Below are 19,723 nucleotides of genomic sequence, written 5' to 3'. Positions count from 1 at the left end.
TTTGAGATGAGAACCCAATGTAGAATGAATGGTTTATAATCTTCTGAGTTAAATAATCAGTTATATGTACATGTGTGTGTGTGCATTTTCTATTAATAAATCCATCAGTTTCATTTACTGTAACGTATATTAACCGGTGATAGTAAATTGTCATAAACGGACAATCAATATAAAGTAAATATTCCCAGCAGTACCATCCTACGCGTATACCATTAACCATGATTAGTGATGTCTTTTAATTACTAAAAAAAAAAAATGTACCTTTTTCCGTGTATATATATATATATCGTCAGGCGTGTTACAGACATGTTTTAACATCTCTACTTTTAAGTAATTATGTATTATTGATCATGTTATTAATAATAACATCAATAACAATATGTCGTCCATTTCGGTCACTGTTAACCACCTCCAACTAGACAGCTATTAATTCTGAAAATTACCTTCAGTTTTACTACCTACTTAGTATTAATGGTCGAGTTAGAAAGTATTACATCATTTCTGAATGATACACAACGCATCACTTTAGTGACTGTGAGGTTACTATTAACTATGTAGAACTATTTATTATCTCGCAGTTTTACTGTATCTTTTATATACTACGTCGTTAATATTATTTTACTAAATTTGATCACCTAGGCCTACTTATCTTTTCTACACGCCTACTGTTAACAGTTTAAATTTAGATATTATCATTTAATTCAACTATACACTGTACTCTGTGGTTAAAATTAACCGTGTAGAGTGATACACCATCACATTATCCAATACATTTACTGTCCCTCCCCCCTGGCACATGTCTGCATCGGACTCGCATCGCTAAAATCCAGCTTTCGATATTCTAGGTGTAGCTTTGTGCTTAATTCTAAACAAACAAAACTATGTATTTGGTATACACCATGATTAACCATATAAAACTAGATAATATCTCGTTTTTTACCTGAAAAATACACAACATTGCACTCTTTGGTTCAGCTAATAGTATACGACGTGGGAAACAAACATTTCTTCCCGCGAGAACTTTACTACCTGGTATTGTTCTGTTCACCATCCGTGCTCTGGATTATGTTACAAAATCAAGAGTTACATGGCATCTCTATGTTGTATGGCTTTTGAACACATTAATTAATCTCTTTATCCTCTGATGGCGGTATGGTTGACAGTCGTTACAGATGAACGACATTTGAGAGAGTAGTAGGTGCTTCATCTTTAATAACGTCATCCGCACCACCGGTTATTTTAACCAAATCTGCCAGCATTTCAACCAATCAATGTTGAAGAACCTGATAACATATATCCGTTCGACTAGTGATGGAAGGGGAACATTAAAAGATAGCAGTAATTATTTTAAATTAAGATGTAGTGTCATTACTCATATTTAAGCCTTTCTTTATAATGTTTATCTATTAACAATATATTAAACACATGTCTTCAGAAGTTTTTTCGTAAATCCGTTATATTCTAACCATTTATATCTGTGTTCTTTCTGTACTTTCTTTCTGTTATTTTAAATTCTCTAATTGATATGCTCGCCACGGGTATCAAAACCCGGTTTTTAGTATTATAAACCTCCACACTCACCGCTAAGCTTCTGGGGAGGGGAATATTAAGAGCTAATGTTTCTGATGGTGTTTTTATCACAGCTAAAATGCTGTAAATAGATAACAAATAGAAGAACAAAAATTGCTAACAGTTCTAGAATTTGATAATGTAAATATTTTTATAAGTACGAGCGTAGAAAAAAAAATCCATCGACAACAGCTGTTATGTTTTTAGCATCCCACTCTGTATTTCTGCGTTTTATAAAATCTTCTATATAAATAGAAGACGTAAATTTAAGAGTTAAAAAATTCTCGGACGTCATTTAATATAATCATCCTTATGACTATGAAACATTTTCAATAATTCCTAGCCGGTATTATTTGAAATTATTTCTTCGTCTTGAAGCTAAAATGGCAAGCAAACCAGCTGGCGCGTGGTGCTGAAATTGATGACATTTTAAGGTTGGTCACGCACCGAATTTTTCTCGTCAACAATGGTTTAGATGCTTTGAAATATAAACACCTATATTAATAGCGACAGAAAGAACCGTTCCACTAAGAAGTATTTAAAAGAATTGCTGTCAGATCAAGTTACATATAATACCCTGTTGTATTTGTATTAAACCCTAAGAATAACAAACAGTACGTACGATACCAAAGCTTCAACCCTAAAATGTTTCTGAGACAAATAAATATAAACACATTTTAACTTTATTACTATTTTAGTGCTAGCTTAACACTATAGATAGATAGATAATAAAGATAGGTAGGTAGGTAGATAGACAGAAAGATAGCTGACTTTAATACAACGTTTTCTGGTATTTTAATGTTCTGGTTATAGTTTGAGTAACATATCTTGTATCACAAATAGCGTTTATATTTATGGTAAAATATTTCATTTGATAATATCGTGATTTGGACGAAATTAAAAACAGACCAAACCAAACTTCGTGATATTCCAAATTAATCACATATATGATTTTCTCTTTTTTTTTTTTTTACAAATGAAATAATTAATCTAGCTTCTGCAACCATTAACAACAAATTTTATATTTGGTTACTTCTGAAAAGTGCTGGCTATTTGAACTGTAGTTACTTTTGAGAACTGATTATTGATACTTGGGAGTAGTTCCTAAACCTTGATTGCTGGTATCTGTTATTGTTAACTGTGATAAAAGCACTGAGCATTGTTGGCTGTTATTAAACGTGATCGGCGCAGAAAACTGCTAGTTATTGTTAACTTTGATTATTTCTGAGAACTGCTGGTTATTGTTAACTTCGAGTAGTTCTGTTAACTGTTAGTTACTTAGTAATTAAGATCAGTTTTGAGAACTGCTAGCTACTGTGAACTTTGAATATTTCTGAGAACTGCCAATTATTGTCAATTTAAAGTAGTTCTGTTAACTGTTAGTTACTTAGTAATTAAGATCATTTGGACTACTTTTTTACCAACGAATAGTGGGATTCACCGTCACATTATAGGGCCCCACGGCTGAAATGGCGAGTATGTTTGGTGTGACAGGAATTCGAACCCGCGACCCTGAGATTACGGGTCGAGCGCTTTAACCACCTGGCCATGCTTAGCCCTATAACTGCTGGTTATTATTAACTTGGAGCAGTTCTGAGAATTGCTAGTTATTGTTAATTTCGAGCAGTTCTGTCTATTGTTTAGGGCAAATTACTCTTACTAACACATAACATTCTGTGAAATGGGGAATTGAACCGTATGTGTGGTTATGTTGATCTTTGATTTATTCCAACTATTGATAAATCACTTACTAATTGATTAATGTGTTTAAATTATTACCTAGTATCAAGCAGATTATTGTTAAAAATGTGTGGCTACCAACGAACAGCTTAATTTTAATTCACATTAATAACAAGGAATTGTCGACATAAAATACTGAAAGGATAAACAAACCCTTTCTGTCAGTTTTCAATATTTCTATTTAACGATCTAATAATAGAGAATCAAGACAAATGTTTTCTTACGTTTTTTTTCCTTTGGCTGGTTTAATAGCAAATTACGTAACAATGTAAAACGTAATCCGAGGGTCGCGGGTTCGAATCTCGGTCGCACCAATCATGCTCGCCCTTTCAGCCGTGGAGGCGTTATAATGTGACGGTCAATCCCACTATACGTTGGTAAAAGAGTAGTCCAAGAGTTGGCCGTGGGTGGTGATGACTAGCTGCCTTCCCTCTAATCTTACACTGCTAAATTAGGGACGGCTAGCGCAGAGTAGCTTCGCGCAAAATTCAAGAACAAACAAACAAACACATTTAATTCATGCACTTCTCAAATTACCTGAATATACAGTTGGTTAATATACCAATATTAAACTTCCAGGGCTGTCTTTAATAAGCTTACAAGAGAGAAGTGCAAAGATTCCTTATTGTCTAATTTTGTGACACATTGTAACTTACCCAACAGTCCCTGAACAGCCAGCGAAACGTTGAAACGTTGATACCCCACACAAAAGTATCAAAGAATAATTAGTTGTTACTGATGTGTTCAGCTATATCCTGAAATACAAACAAGTAATTAGCCTTACTGGTGTATTCTGCCTAGTTCAGATGTATAAACATAAATTAATTAAACATTGTCTTCTGCCTACTGTTGAGACAAACCCAGATAGTTACTCTCACCAATGCCTTCCGCTTAATTAATAGACACGAGTAAAAAATCAGTTCTCTGTAGTTTCTTCTGATTAATTCATAACTCTGCACATACATTTAATTGTCGCTGGTGTATTCTTATTAATTCAGAACTACATATAAACATTTAACTCTTGCTGGTCTATTCTGATTAATTGAGAACTATACACCAATAATTAACTCTTGCTGGTGTATTCTGGGTAATTTAGAACCACACACATACATTTAACCGTCGCTGGTGTATTCTCATTAATTCAAAACAACATACAAACATTTAACTCTTGCTGGTGTATCCTGATTAATTTAGAACTATGCATAAACATGTAACTGTCGCTAGCGTATTCTGATTAAATCAAAAGAATTTGCAAACAATCATTTTCACTGGTATTCCCTACTTTATTCACAAACATACACAAACAATTAATTTTACTATTCTCCTCTGCTAAATTAAGAAGCATCCACAAATAACTAATTCAAAATTAATTAATTAATTTTCAGTGGTTTATTCTGCTTAATTTAAACACGTGGATTAATTCGTGCTGATGTCTTCAAGACCGGAGCTGGGGGGTATTACCTAAAATTTCTTCTGTCACAAAAGAATATATTTGATGTTGCACATAAATATTTTTCAAGTATTGCTTTTACTATGTTCTAATTTATGTTACGCACTTTTGTTATCCATCAACAGTTTGAGGTCAGTATATTGAATTTACTTTGCTCCTTTGTTACGTATTTGTTGTGTGTTTCTTAAGTTACTTTTACCTCAACACAGTATCTATGTTTGTTTGTTTTTTGAAATTCGCGCAAAGCTACACCAGGACTATCTGCGCTAGTCGTCCCTAATTTAGCAGTGTAAGAAAGGGGGAAGACAGCTAGTCATCACCCCTCACCGCCAACTCTTGGGCTACTCTTTTACCAACGAATAGTGGGATTGACCGTAACATAATAACGCCCCCACGGCTGAAAGGACGAGCATGTTTGGTGTGACAGGAATTCAAACCCGCGACCCTGAGATTACAAATCGAACGCCTTAACCCACCTGGCCATGCGGTGCAGAACAGTTTCTATGTGCAATTTAGTTTGTAGGCTACAATCTAGGTAATTAACTTTCATTCAGAATTTTACGTTCATCTGTGTAACTTAGAACAAAGATACTGTATTTTTGCAATGGAAATTTCCAACAAAACTGTTTTAAAAAAGTCAGAATATTTTTATTTTCAGAAAGGGAAAATAACTAATATTTTGAATGTAAACCAGACTGAGGAACTATTTTGTTTTGCTTTTGGGAAAGAATTATCCCTCCGACCTCAACTTCTGGGTGCCGTCTGCTTAACTCTGACATACGCGTGAACAGTTAGTTTTTTCCATAACGTCTTCTTCCAGATCAGAAGTATACACAAATATGTAACACTCACAGTCATGTGTAACAATGTTTTCACTTTTGTGTATTCCATTGAATATAAAGGCACACAAATGATTTAGTTTTTATTGGTGTCACAAACTCTTAGGTCTCACTAATGTCACCTGTTCTGCTTAATTCAGAAACACTTGCAAACAAGTAATCTTATTGTTCTCTTCTGGACGTCCAGAAGGAACCAAACGATTATTTCACAGTAGTTTCTTCTGCTGAAATTAATAAGATACACGAATAAAATATAATTAGTTTTTGTTACTGTCTTCTGGTGAATCCGAAATAATAAACACATATTTTTATGCTGTCGAAACTGAATTTAACTTAATTTTAAATGATTTATAAAGAACACCTAATTTTCTACACTTATTTGAAATAATAGTTAATAATTACGCTGTAGACGCGAACTTAAATACGTAAAGTAAAAATCGTATCGGGAGCCCATATCTAGTATACGAAACCATCTCTTCAAAAATCGTGAATAAACGTCACTTATATATGTAATAAAAAAATAAACGAGGTGTGTTAGATTTATTTCTTATCTTTTATCTGGCACTAATTACGAGTTCTTATAAGCCACGACATTTAAGAGATAAAAGGCTCTAAACTAGATTACTGTGTGGTAACACTAACGTAACTTCAAGTTCGCTTGCAAGAGGGAAGGGCGTATCATTCCTAGAATATGTCCATGAACTTTCTTTCAAGAATCATGAAAAACTTTAGCTTAATACTAATTAATCACAGTTGGCACTCAGGTCTTTAAAATCGAAATAAAAGCCATGGTGGGTTATTCCAAGACTTGAATATTAATAATATAATTACAGTTGCAGAAATAAAACATATTTTTATAAACACTACAAGATTTCAATACTTGATCAATGAATGGATGGCTGGCTGGAAGGATTGGTGGATGGATAGATGTAACAATGGTACTCTATCATTCTACAAACTCATGTGTTCCAATTAATGTGTTCTATTATTACATTAATACAATCTTACAGGTTAATTCAAATCGCAGGGAAAGTGTTCACCTTCTATTCTTACATCAGTACATATCTTGCATAATAATTCATACATCAGGACATGTCCGTGTTCTCCTCGTACATTAATACATATCTTACACATTAATTGATACACCAGAACATGTCCATACTTTCCTCGTACATTAATATTACACATTTATTCTTACATGAGATGAGTTGTTCATGTTCTATTGTTACATTAATATATATCCTACAAAGGAATTCATACAACAGAATACCTCTCCGTATTCTCTTCTTATGTTATTACATAATTTACAGTTAATTCATACAACAGGACATTTCTCCGTATTCTATTTTTACACCAATATATGCCTTACAAATTGATTCATCTCCAAGTTCTGTTCTTACACATGTACACATTTTTCACACTAATCCATACACCAGGACACATCTCTGTATCCTGATGTCACTTTAATACACATCTCACAAGTTATAATCCATACACCAGGACACATCTCTGTATCCTGATGTCACTTTAATACACATCTCACAAGTTATAATCCATACACCAGGATACGTCTCTGTATTCTGATGTCACTTTAATACACATCTCACAAGTTATAATCCATACACCAGGATACGTCTCTGTATTCTGATGTCACTTTACAACACATCTCACAAGTTATAATCCATACACCAAAATACGCCTCTCTATTCTGATGTCACTTTAATACACATTTCACAAGTTATAATCCATACACCAAGATACGTCTCTGTATCCTGATGTCACTTTAATACACATCTCACAAGTTATAATCCATACACCAGGACACATCTCTGTATCCTGATGTCACTTTAATACACATCTCACAAGTTATAATCCATACACCAGGACACATCTCTGTATTCTGATGTCACTTTAATACACATCTCACAAGTTATAATCCATACACCAAGATACGTCTCTGTATTCTGATGTCACTTTACAACACATCTCACAAGTTATAATCTATACACCAAAATACGCCTCTCTATTCTGATGTCACTTTAATACACATTTCACAAGTTATAATCCATACACCAAGATACGTCGCTGTATTATGATGTCACTTTAAAACACATCTCACAAGTTATAATCCATACACCAAAATACGCCTCTCTATTCTGATGTCACTTTAATACACATCTCACAAGTTATAATCCATACACCAAGATACGTCTCTGTATTCTGATGTCACTTTAAAACACATTTCATAAGTTATAATCCATACACCAAGATACGTCTCTGTATTCTGATGTCACTTTAATACACATTTCACAAGTTATAATCCATACACCAAGATACGTCTCTGTATTCTGATGTCACTTTAATACACATCTCACAAGTTATAATCCATACACGAAGATACGTCTCTGTATTGTATTCTTACCCTAAATAAACATATTTATGATTAACCGTTACTCTACAATCATTGTCATCACTTTTAATATAATACCGTTAACGTTTTCTGTGTTATATAAAACGCTGTACCAAGCTTTCGTTTAGAAAAACCTAATACGAGGCTTAACTGGACTTTAGTTCAGCTGCTTTTTCTTGTAAAGCTTCCGCCGCAATGTAACAGCGAACAAAAAACAACAACAACAACAAACCTCTGACGCTTCTCTGAATGAAACCCTACCAGTGTCGTGGCTACAATAACAAAGATATTTCTAGATGAGCTTGTCCCGTTTATTAATTATCTTCGTAAAACTACTAGAAATGACGTTGTTAGCTTCAAAACGTTGTAACTCATGCAGAAGGGAGAGATTTCGGTTATTGAACCAAATCATCTACGTTCTTCGGATAACATATTACGTTAGGATTTATTTGTATGTAACATTTTCTGAATGAGGTACTCATACAATAAATGTGGCTCGGCATTGCCAGATGGTTAAGGCATTCGACTCGTAATCCAACGGTCGCTGGTTCGAATCCCCCCTCACAACACACATGCTCGCCCTTTCAACCGTTGGTACAAGAGTAACTCAAGAGTTGATGGTGGGTGGTGATGATTAGCTGCCTTCCCTCTGGTGTTACACCGCTAAATTAGAAATGGATAGCGCAGATAGCCCTCGTGTAGCTTTGCGCGAAATTCAAAACAAACGAACAATGCATGTACGTTTCCTGCTTAGTAAGGGATTCATAACGAGATGAGCTTGTTACTTCATCACTTTCTGTTTTATTTTATTGTTGTTAGTTTTGTTTATCCATCCTTTATCCTTGTAAGCATCTTTCGTGTCACTTCCACATAAATTATTTCTCTTTTTGAGGGCTCGTTATAAACATGCTGTCGCTCATTCCTATTCGAAGACCGCTTACGTTATTGTCCATCTTTAAATTATATGGCATATTTCTATATTGAAATGCTCATATCATTTTTCCTTACAGTTTGGAAAATATTCATTCAAAAGCTTTTCTAACTAGGTACCGTTAATTCAATTTGGAACATGCCATAAAGACAATAAGTCGATAAAAAGATAGTTCGAAATGTTAACAGCAGTAGTTGAGTTTAGCTTACTACCTACATGTTATACAAGTTATTATAGCATTGGTTCTCTTCAGCTTTCTAGTCAACTGAATGTAGAAAATTGTCTCATAGAATCGTTACTTTACCAAAACATTTACCCTTCTGTCAGTTTCAATAAGCAGAAGTTACCTCATTTGCCACTCTCGTCCAGTTTGTGTTTTTTAATTCTAGGATGTTGAACCGTCACTAGAAAGTCTCGTCAATTTTTGCAAGTTATTACTTCTTTCATACAAAATTCGACTTTCACCGAAATCTTTCAATGTGAACGATCCTTCTAAAAATGTATAATAAAATCAGTTTCTGAACCTTCCCCCAACCCCTGTTTACCTCCTCAGATTCTTTATTAAACATCCCACTACTGCTACATCTGTTGCCATCGTAGCGTGCGTTGGCCTGTGCTCTGAGCGTCCCCTAATGGACATCCCAACATCTCAAGTTCTGCGCTTACGTCAAGCAGGAAATAGACGGCATTCGCTTGGCTTCGCAGCGCGTGGGTGGCAGGTGACGCGTGATGGCAGGCGACCAACGAATTAGGACCCTGGGGCTGAGGAAATATTTAATGCTGAGATTGCAGCCCACCAAGCATTCCTCGACATTCTGAAGTTGCAATCTAGTAAGATTGGTTCCCGTCGAACATACAGCCAGCTTCGCTCGGTTCGTCTTCTACCTGAGGCGCAACAAACTTCTATCAGCACACCAAGTAAGGTCCTTTCCTGTCTCAGTCCTAGCTCTTACGATGGTCAGCGGAATGGTGTTTCTTTCTAACCAAATTAGAGCGTTTAGCTATTCTAAATATCTCTGCCCCATAAAAGAAAAACAAAAAAAGTTTTATTTTTACAATTTTAAAATTGGGTAAACCTGAATGATGTAAAATGCACATAATTATGAATAAATTATATATGTGTGAGCTACACAATATCTTACTTCTATGTATGTATATTCTACACTGATGTTTGCGCACTATACTTCAGCGACTAAAAACTATAGGCTTCACGGTTACTTCATTTATTAAGAAATAAGTATGTGTTCATTTGCATTTAGTAGCTTGAATTGTCAATAGCACTTTTCAGTAGAGATAATATGGTCTTGGTCAGTGTCATTAAAACAAACAATAACTTCATAGTTTTGATAGTTTCAAAATGGTTAGTGAAGCCAGTAACAGTTCCTTAGACGACCAGTACTGTTACTTTCGTTTTATTTTAGCAATCTATAAGTTTATGTTGCTTTTCATAGTTCTTCAAATATTTAAAGAATTTTCTTTAAGTAGATTTGTGTTTGTTTTTTTCGCAGTAAGTAGTCTAGAATTGAAATGGTTTCTTAGAAACCAAGACGTTTAACATTAAGCTGTTTTACGGTAGTTGTTTTTCTAAACATTTTGTGGTTTCTTAAGAATTAAGGTGGTTAACACACTTATTCTAATTATTTTCCGATGCTTGGTAACCTAGAATTGTCGTGGATTGTTAGAAATCCAGACGGTTAGTAGCGTTATTGTAAGTTGTTTTTTGTATGTTGTTAGTTTGTTATGAATTCAGACGGTTAACACTGTTACTGTAGGTTGTTTTTGATATTTGGTAAAGTAAAAGACTAGTGGGTGATTTCTTATGAATTCAGGCGATTAACACTGTTACTGTACGTTGTTTCTTGGTAGTTGGTAATCTAGAAGTTTGATGGTTTAGTAAGAATCATAGTGATTAACACTGTTACTGTACGTTGTTTCTCGGTAGTTGGTAATCTAGAAGTTTGATGGTTTAGTAAGAATCATAGTGATTAACACTGTTACTGTACGTTGTTTCTCGGTAGTTGGTAATCTAGAAGTTTGATGGTTTAGTAAGAATCATAGTGATTAACACTGTTACTGTACGTTGTTTCTCGGTAGTTGGTAATCTAGAAGTTTGATGGTTTAGTAAGAATCATAGTGATTAACACTGTTACTGTACGTTGTTTCTTGGTAGTTGGTAATCTAGAAGTTTGATGGTTTAGTAAGAATCATAGTGATTAACACTGTTACTGTACGTTGTTTCTCGGTAGTTGGTAATCTAGAAGTTTGATGGTTTAGTAAGAATCATAGTGATTAACACTGTTACTGTACGTTGTTTCTCGGTAGTTGGTAATCTAGAAGTTTGATGGTTTAGTAAGAATCATAGTGATTAACACTGTTACTGTACGTTGTTTCTTGGTAGTTGGTAATCTAGAAGTTTGATGGTTTAGTAAGAATCATAGTGATTAACACTGTTACTGTACGTTGTTTCTCGGTAGTTGGTAATCTAGAAGTTTGATGGTTTAGTAAGAATCATAGTGATTAACACTGTTACTGTACGTTGTTTCTTGGTAGTTGGTAATCTAGAAGTTTGATGGTTTAGTAAGAATCATAGTGATTAACACTGTTACTGTACGTTGTTTCTCGATAGTTGGTAATCTAGAAGTTTGATGGTTTAGTAAGAATCATAGTGATTAACACTGTTACTGTACGTTGTTTCTTGGTAGTTGGTAATCTAGAAGTTTGATGGTTTAGTAAGAATCATAGTGATTAACACTGTTACTGTACGTTGTTTCTTGGTAGTTGGTAATCTAGAAGTTTGATGGTTTAGTAAGAATCATAGTGATTAACACTGTTACTGTACGTTGTTTCTTGGTAGTTGGTAATCTAGAAGTTTGATGGTTTAGTAAGAATCATAGTGATTAACACTGTTACAGTAGGTTGTTTTCTGATAGCTTACGGTCTAGAAGTGTAATGGTTTCTAAAGAAACCAGGCAGTTAACACTCTTACTGTAGCTTGTTTATTGGTAGTTTGTAACCTAGATGTTTCGTGGTTACTCTGTTGCTGGTAGTTTGTAACAGATGTTTCGTGGTTACTCTGTTGTTTATTGGTAGTTTGTAACCTAGATGTTTCGTGGTTACTCTGTTGTTTATTGGTAGTTTGTAACCTAGATGTTTCGTGGTTACTCTGTTGTTTATTAGTAGTTTGTAACCTAGATGTTTCGCGGTTACTCTATTGTTTGTTGGTAGTTTGTAACCTTGATTTTCGTGGTTACTCTGTTGTTTTTTGGTAGTTTGTAACCTAGATGTTTCGTGGTTACTCTGTTGTTGGTTGTTTGTAACAGATGTTTCGTGGTTACTCTGTTGTTTATTGGTAGTTTGTAACCTAGATGTTTCGCGGTTACTCTATTGTTTGTTGGTAGTTTGTAACCTTGATTTTCGTGATTACTCTGTTGTTTTTTGGTAGTTTGTAACCTAGATGTTTCGTGGTTACTCTGTTGTTGGTTGTTTGTAACAGATGTTTTGTGGTTACTCTGTTGTTGGTTGTTTGTAACAGATGTTTCGTGGTTACTCTGTTGTTTATTGGTAGTTTGTAACCTAGATGTTTCGCGGTTGCTCTATTGTTTTTTGGTAGTTTGTAACCTAGATGTTTCGTAGTTACTCTGTTGTTTGTTGGTAAATGTTGAACTAAAAGTTTTATGATTTCTTAGTAATCAGATCGGTTAACACTATTATCATAGACTGTTTCTTAGTAGTCTTTATTCTTGAAGTTTGATAATTTAAGAGGAAACTAGACGGCTAACTCTTATTGTAGCTTATTTTCGATAACCCATGGGTTTGATGATTTCTTAGTAATTCAGGTAGTTCCCGCAGTTACTGTAAGTAATTGTTGGTTGTCAAGAAATATGGTACTTTCTAAGTAATTAAGGACATAACCACTGTTACTCTAGGTTGTTGTTGTTGTTTTGTTTTTGTTTAGAAGTTTGACGGTGTTTTAAAAATCGAGACGGTTAGCATTCTTACCGTATGATGATTTTTGGTAGGTTGTGGTCTAGTAGTTTAATGTGTTTTTTTTAAATCCAGACGAATAACAGTTTTACTGTATATTATTTCTTGGAAGTTTATAACTTATAAAATAAATTGTTTCATAGGAATGCTGATGGTTAAAATTTATATTCTCTATTGGTTTTTGGTAGTTGGTGACATAAAAGTTTGATGATTTCATATAAATCCTGACAGTTAACACTGTTATTGAAGGTTGTTTCTTAGTAGTTGGTAGCCTATAAGTTCAGTGGTTTATCAGGATATTAGATGTTTAACATTACTTGTTTGTTGGTTGTCTAGAAGTTTGGAGGTTTGTTAAGAATCCAGACGGTTAACACTCCTACTGTAGGTGGTTTCTGAGATATCAAGACGGTTAACCTTGTTACAGTAAAGTGTATTTACATAGTTGCTAGACTAGAAGTTTGGTGGTTTCTTAGGAATCCGGATGGTTAACAAACACTCTTATTTTAGGTTTCCTTTTTTTTGTAGCTGTTGGTATAGAAGTTTAGTGGTTGTTGTTTTTTTTACTTCAAGGCGGTTAATTGTCTTACTATTGGTTGTTTATTGTTATTAAGTTACAAAATACCGGTATCAGCATTAACCTATTTGATTCCCAAGAAATCACTAATTTTTTCTAGAAATCAAGGCGATTAACCATAATACGGAAGGTTGTTTTTAAGTTAGTTGATAGTTTAGAAGTTTGATGGTTACTTAAAAATCCAGACGGTTATCGTTGTTTCTGTTGGTGTTTCTTTTTGGTAACTTTATGTTACCCCTATTACTCTTAATTCTTTGGCAGGAAGCTAGAAATACCAGTCACTAGCAATAGGTCATTGATAATCTAGGACTTCAGTTATGTTATTTTTAATTAAATATTCTTACGAATAATGACCAGAAAGAACGGAAGTAATTTTGATATTTTGAAAATCTTAGAAACTAAAAAAAACAATTTGGAACGGGAACGAAGACCAAAAATGAGGAAGTAAAATAAATGGGGAAGTAAAATATTACGGAAGAGAAATCTCGTATTGTATTTTGGGTTCTGTCGTTGGAGCGTATCGCTATGACATTACTGTCCACTTATTAGAAAGGGTAAAAAAATTAGGAAAACCTTTTGAAGCCTTGATTAAAAGGTTACAGAGAGAAAGTAGATTGGGAGAAAAATTATATCTACATCTGAAATGTTATACCAGTCACTGTTGATTCTTTTATAATCTAGAAGGTTAGTAATGTAAATATCTTTAAATTTTAAAAGTTAGTATTGTATAGTTGGTTCTTTGGTAATATAGAAGATAAACACTGTCAGGATTCCTTGACAATGTGAAAGGTCAATTGACATGCTTTGTTTTGATTATTCTTAAGCACAAAACTACACAATGGGTTATCTCTGTTCTGCCAACCACGGGTATCGAAACCCAGGTTTGAGCGTTATAAGCCTTCACACTTACAACTAAGCCGCTGTGGAGTGAAAGATTAGCCATTCATTTTTTATTCTTCGATAGTCTTAAAGGGTGTTAACACTTCTATTGGGCACTTTATAACGTAGAAAGTGTACCAGCTGGTGCTTTGAGAAACAACAGAGGTATTACTGCCAATGCAGGTTTACTGGTAGTCTAAGAGGTCAATTGGAGGTTATTGTTAAGTCCCAGATAACCTAAACTGTTAGTACTGCCAATGTTATTAAGTACTGGTAATGGAGGCAATTTATTATGAAGTTCATGAAATTAGAAACATACCTGGGTTGTTTAAAACGATAAGACTGCTACTATCAGTCCCTGAGTAAACTAAAAGGCTAGATCTCTGTCATTGATGTAGGATTAACAGCTGGTTCCTGGTTAACTAAAAGGGTTAGTTTATTGGTTTTCTTGTTTGTAATTAAGCGCAGACCTACACAATGGGCTATCTGTTCCCTGCTCACCACGGGTAACGAAATCCGAATTCTAGCGTTGTAAGTCCGCAGCCGTACTGCTGTGCAACTAGGAGGGGGGGGGCTAATAAAAGGATTAGTTTGTTTGTTTGTTTTGGAATTTTGCGCAAAGCTACACGAGGGCTATCTGCGCTAGCTATCCCTAATTTTGCAGTGTATGACTAGAGGGAAGGAACATAGTCTTCACTACCCACCGCCAACTCTTGGGCTACTCTTTTACCAACGAATAGTGGGATTGATCGTCATATTATAACGTTTCCACGGCTGAAAGGGCGAGCGTGTTTGGTGCGACGGGGATTCGAACCCGCGACCCTCGGATTACGAGTCGAACACCTTAACCCACCTGGCCATGCGGAACCAAGAGGATTAGTACATGTCACGTTTGAATTCTAAATGTTTAGCACTGTCTCTGTTGTTTGTATGGATAATGTACAAGGTTAGAATAGTCATTGTTGGTTCTTGGATAATGTAGAAAGTTAGTACTGTCAATGTTAGTTTCTTATTAATGTAGTAGGTTTGTCAGTATTAGCCCCTGGATACTGTAGAGGTTAGTGCTTCCAGTGCTCGTTCCTGGTTAATGTAGAAAGCTACCATTAATGGTTATGTATAGTACAGAAATTTGGTATTATCACTGTTTAAGTACTGGTAATGAAAGTTATTTACTATGATATTATCACTGTTTAAGTACTGGTAATGAAAGTTATTTATTATGATATTATCACTGTTTAAGTACTGATAATGAAGGTTATTTATTATGATATTATCACTGTTTAAGTACTGGTAATGAAGGTTATTTCTTATGATATTATCACTGTTTAAGTACTGGTAATGAAGGTTATTTATTATGATATTATCACTGTTTAAGTACTGGTAATGAAGGTTATTTATTATGATATTATCACTGTTTAAATACTAGTAACGAAGGTTATTTATTATGATATTATCATTGTATAAGTACTGGTAATGAAGGTTATTTATTATGATATTATCACTGTTTAAGTACTGGTAATGAAGGTTATTTCTTATGATATTATCATTGTATAAGTACTGGTAATGAAGGTTATTTATTATGATATTATCATTGTATAAGTACTGGTAATGAAGGTTATTTATTATGATATTATCATTGTATAAGTACTGGTAATGAAGGTTATTTATTATGATATTATCATTGTATAAGTACTGGTAATGAAGGTTATTTATTATGATATTATCACTGTTTAAGTACTGGTAATGAAGGTTATTCATTATGATATTATCACTGTTTGAGTACTGGTAAAGGTTATTTATTATAATATTATCACTGTTTATATATTGGTAATGAAGGTTATTTATTAGGATATTATCACTGTTTAAGTACTGGTAATGAAGGTTATTTATTATGATATTATCACTGTTTATATATTGGTAATGAAGGTTATTTATTATGATATTATCACTGTTTATATATTGGTAATGAAGGTTATTTATTATGATATTATCACTGTTTATATATTGGTAATGAAGGTTATTTCTTATGATATTATCATTGTATAAGTACTGGTAATGAAGGTTATTTCTTATGATATTATCACTGTATAAGTACTGGTAATGAAGGTTGTTTATTATGATATTATCACTGATTATATATTGGTAATGAAGGTTATTTATTAGGATATTATCACTGTTTAAGTACTGGTAATGAAGGTTATTTATTATGATATTATCACTGTTTATATATTGGTAATGAAGGTTATTTATTATGATATTATCACTGTTTATATATTGGTAATGAAGGTTATTTATTATGATATTATCACTGTTTATATATTGGTAATGAAGGTTATTTCTTATGATATTATCATTGTATAAGTACTGGTAATGAAGGTTATTTATTACGATATTATCACTGTTTAAGTACTGGTAATGAAGTTTATTTATTATGATATTATCACTGTTTAAGTACTGGTAATGAAGTTTATTTATTATGATATTATCACTGTTTAAGTACTGGTAATGAAGTTTATTTATTATAATATTATTACTGTTTGAGTACTGGTAATGAAGGTTATTTATTATGATATTATCATTGTTTAGGTACTCGTAATGAAGGTTATTTATTAGAATATTATCACTGTTTAATTACTGGTAATAAAGGTTATTTATTATGATATTATCACTGTTTGAGTACTGGTAATGAAAATTATTTATTATGATATTATCATTGTTTAGGTACTCGTAATGAAGGTTATTTATTAGAATATTATCACTGTTTAAGTACTGGTAATAAAGGTTATTTATTATGATATTCTCACTGTTTAAGTGCTAGTAACGAAGGTTATTTCTTAAGATATTATCACTGTTTAACTACTGGTAATGAAGGTTATTTCTAATGATATTATCATTGTATAAGTACTGGTAATGAAGGTTATTTATTACGATATTATCACTGTTTAAGTACTGGTAATGAAGTTTATTTATTATGATATTATCACTGTTTAAGTACTGGTAATGAAGTTTATTTATTATGATATTATCACTGTTTAAGTACTGGTAATGAAGTTTATTTATTATAATATTATTACTGTTTGAGTACTGGTAATGAAGGTTATTTATTATGATATTATCATTGTTTAGGTACTCGTAATGAAGGTTATTTATTAGAATATTATCACTGTTTAATTACTGGTAATAAAGGTTATTTATTATGATATTATCACTGTTTGAGTACTGGTAATGAAAATTATTTATTATGATATTATCATTGTTTAGGTACTCGTAATGAAGGTTATTTATTAGAATATTATCACTGTTTAAGTACTGGTAATAAAGGTTATTTATTATGATATCATCACTGTTTAAGTGCTAGTAACGAAGGTTATTTCTTAAGATATTATCACTGTTTAAGTACTGGTAATGAAGTTTATTTATTATAATATTATCACTGTTTAAGTACTGGTAATGAAGGTTATTTATTATGATATTATCACTGGTAATGAAGGTTATTTATTAAGATATTATCACAGTTTAAGTACTGGTAATAAAGGTTATTTCTTATGATATTATCACTGTTTAAGTACTGGTAATGAAGGTTATTTCTTATGATATTGTTACTGTTTGAGTACTGGTAATGAAAATTATTTATTATGATATTATCATTGTTTAGGTACTCGTAACGAAGGATATTTATTATGATATTATCACTGTTTAAGTACTGGTAATGAAGGTTATTTATTATGATACTATCACTGTTTAAGTACTGGTAATGAAAGTTATTTATTATGATATTATCACTGTTTAAGTTCTAGTAATGAAGGTTATTTATTATAATATTATCACTGTTTAAGTACTGGAAATGAAAGTTATTTACTATGATATTATCACTGTTTAAGTACTGGTAACAAAGGTTATTTATTATGATATTATCACTGTTTAAGTACTGGTAATGAAGGTTATTTCTTATGATATTATCACTGTTTAAGTACTGGTAATGAATGTTATTTCGTATGATATTATTACTGTTTAAGTACTGGTAATGAAGTTTATTTATTATAATATTATTAGTGTTTGAGTACTGGTAATGAAGGTTATTTATTATGATATTATCATTGTTTAGGCACTCGTAACGAAGGTTATTTATTATGATATTATCATTGTTTAAGTACTGGTAATGAAGGTTATTTATTATGATATTATCACTGTTTAAATACTGGTAGTGAAGGTTATTTCTTATGATATTATCACTGTTTAAGTACTGGTAATGAAGGTTATTTATTATGATATTATCACTGTTTAAGTACTGGTAATGAAGGTTATTTCTTATGATATTATCACTGTTTAAGTACTGGTAATAAAGTTTATTTATTATGATATTATCACTGTTTAAGTACTGGTAATGAAGGTTATTTCTTATGATATTATCACTGTATAAGTACTGGTAACGAAGGTTGTTTATTATAATATTATCACTGTTTAAGTACTGGTAATGAAGTTTATTTATTATGATATTATCATTGTCTAAGTACTGGTAATGAAGGTTGTTTATTATAATATTATTACTGTTTGAGTACTGGTAATGAAGGTTATTTATTATGATATTATCATTGTCTAAGTACTGGTAATGAAGGTTGTTTATTATGATATTATCATTGTCTAAGTACTGGTAATGAAGGTTGTTTATTATAATATTATTACTGTTTGAGTACTGGTAATGAAGGTTATTTATTATGATATTATCATTGTCTAAGTACTGGTAATGAAGGTTGTTTATTATAATATAATCACTGTTTAAATACTGATAATGAAGGTTATTTCTTATGATATTATCACTGTTTAAGTACTGGTAATGAAGGTTATTTATTATGATATTATCACATTTTAAGTGCTGGAAATGAAAGTTATTTACTATGATATTATCACTGTTTAAGTACTGGTAATGAAGGTTATTTATTATGATATTATCACTGTTTAGTACTGGTAATGAAGGTTATTTCTTATGATATTATCACTGTATAAGTACTGGTAATGAAGGTTATTTATTATGATATTATCACTGTTTAAGTACTGGTAATGAAGGTTATTTCTTATGATATTATCATTGTATAAGTTCTGGTAACGAAGGTTGTTTATTATGATATTATTACTGCTTAAGTACTGGTAATGAAGTTTATTTATTATAATATTATTACTGTTTGAGTACTGGTAATGAAGGTTATTTATTATGATATTATCATTGTTTAGGTACTCGTTACGAAGGTTATTTATTATGATATTATCATTGTTTAAGTACTGGTAATGAAGGTTATTTATTATAATATAATCACTGTTTAAATACTGATAATGAAGGTTATTTCTTATG

The 19,723-nt window shown here is 32.3% G+C and overlaps 1 protein-coding gene across 3 annotated transcripts in view; it reads left to right on the top strand.

Annotated features, from left to right (window-relative positions):
- The first annotated feature begins 9,650 nt into the window (after positions 1-9,650).
- LOC143251121 (uncharacterized) overlaps positions 9,651-19,723 on the top strand; it is a 105,360-nt gene continuing 95,287 nt past the window's right edge. Inside the window, exon 1 of one of the 3 annotated variants that reach the window (XM_076502493.1) lies at positions 9,651-9,857. The gene's annotated coding sequence lies outside the window, so the exon portion shown is untranslated. The remainder of the gene's footprint in view (positions 9,858-19,723) is intronic. The other 2 variants (XM_076502492.1, XM_076502491.1) reach the window with 2 other exon arrangements.

This window comes from Tachypleus tridentatus, chromosome 5 (genome assembly GCF_004210375.1).
Source record: "Tachypleus tridentatus isolate NWPU-2018 chromosome 5, ASM421037v1, whole genome shotgun sequence".
NCBI classification, from domain to species: domain Eukaryota; kingdom Metazoa; phylum Arthropoda; class Merostomata; order Xiphosura; family Limulidae; genus Tachypleus; species Tachypleus tridentatus.
This window is presented reverse-complemented; position numbering and strand designations above follow the sequence as displayed.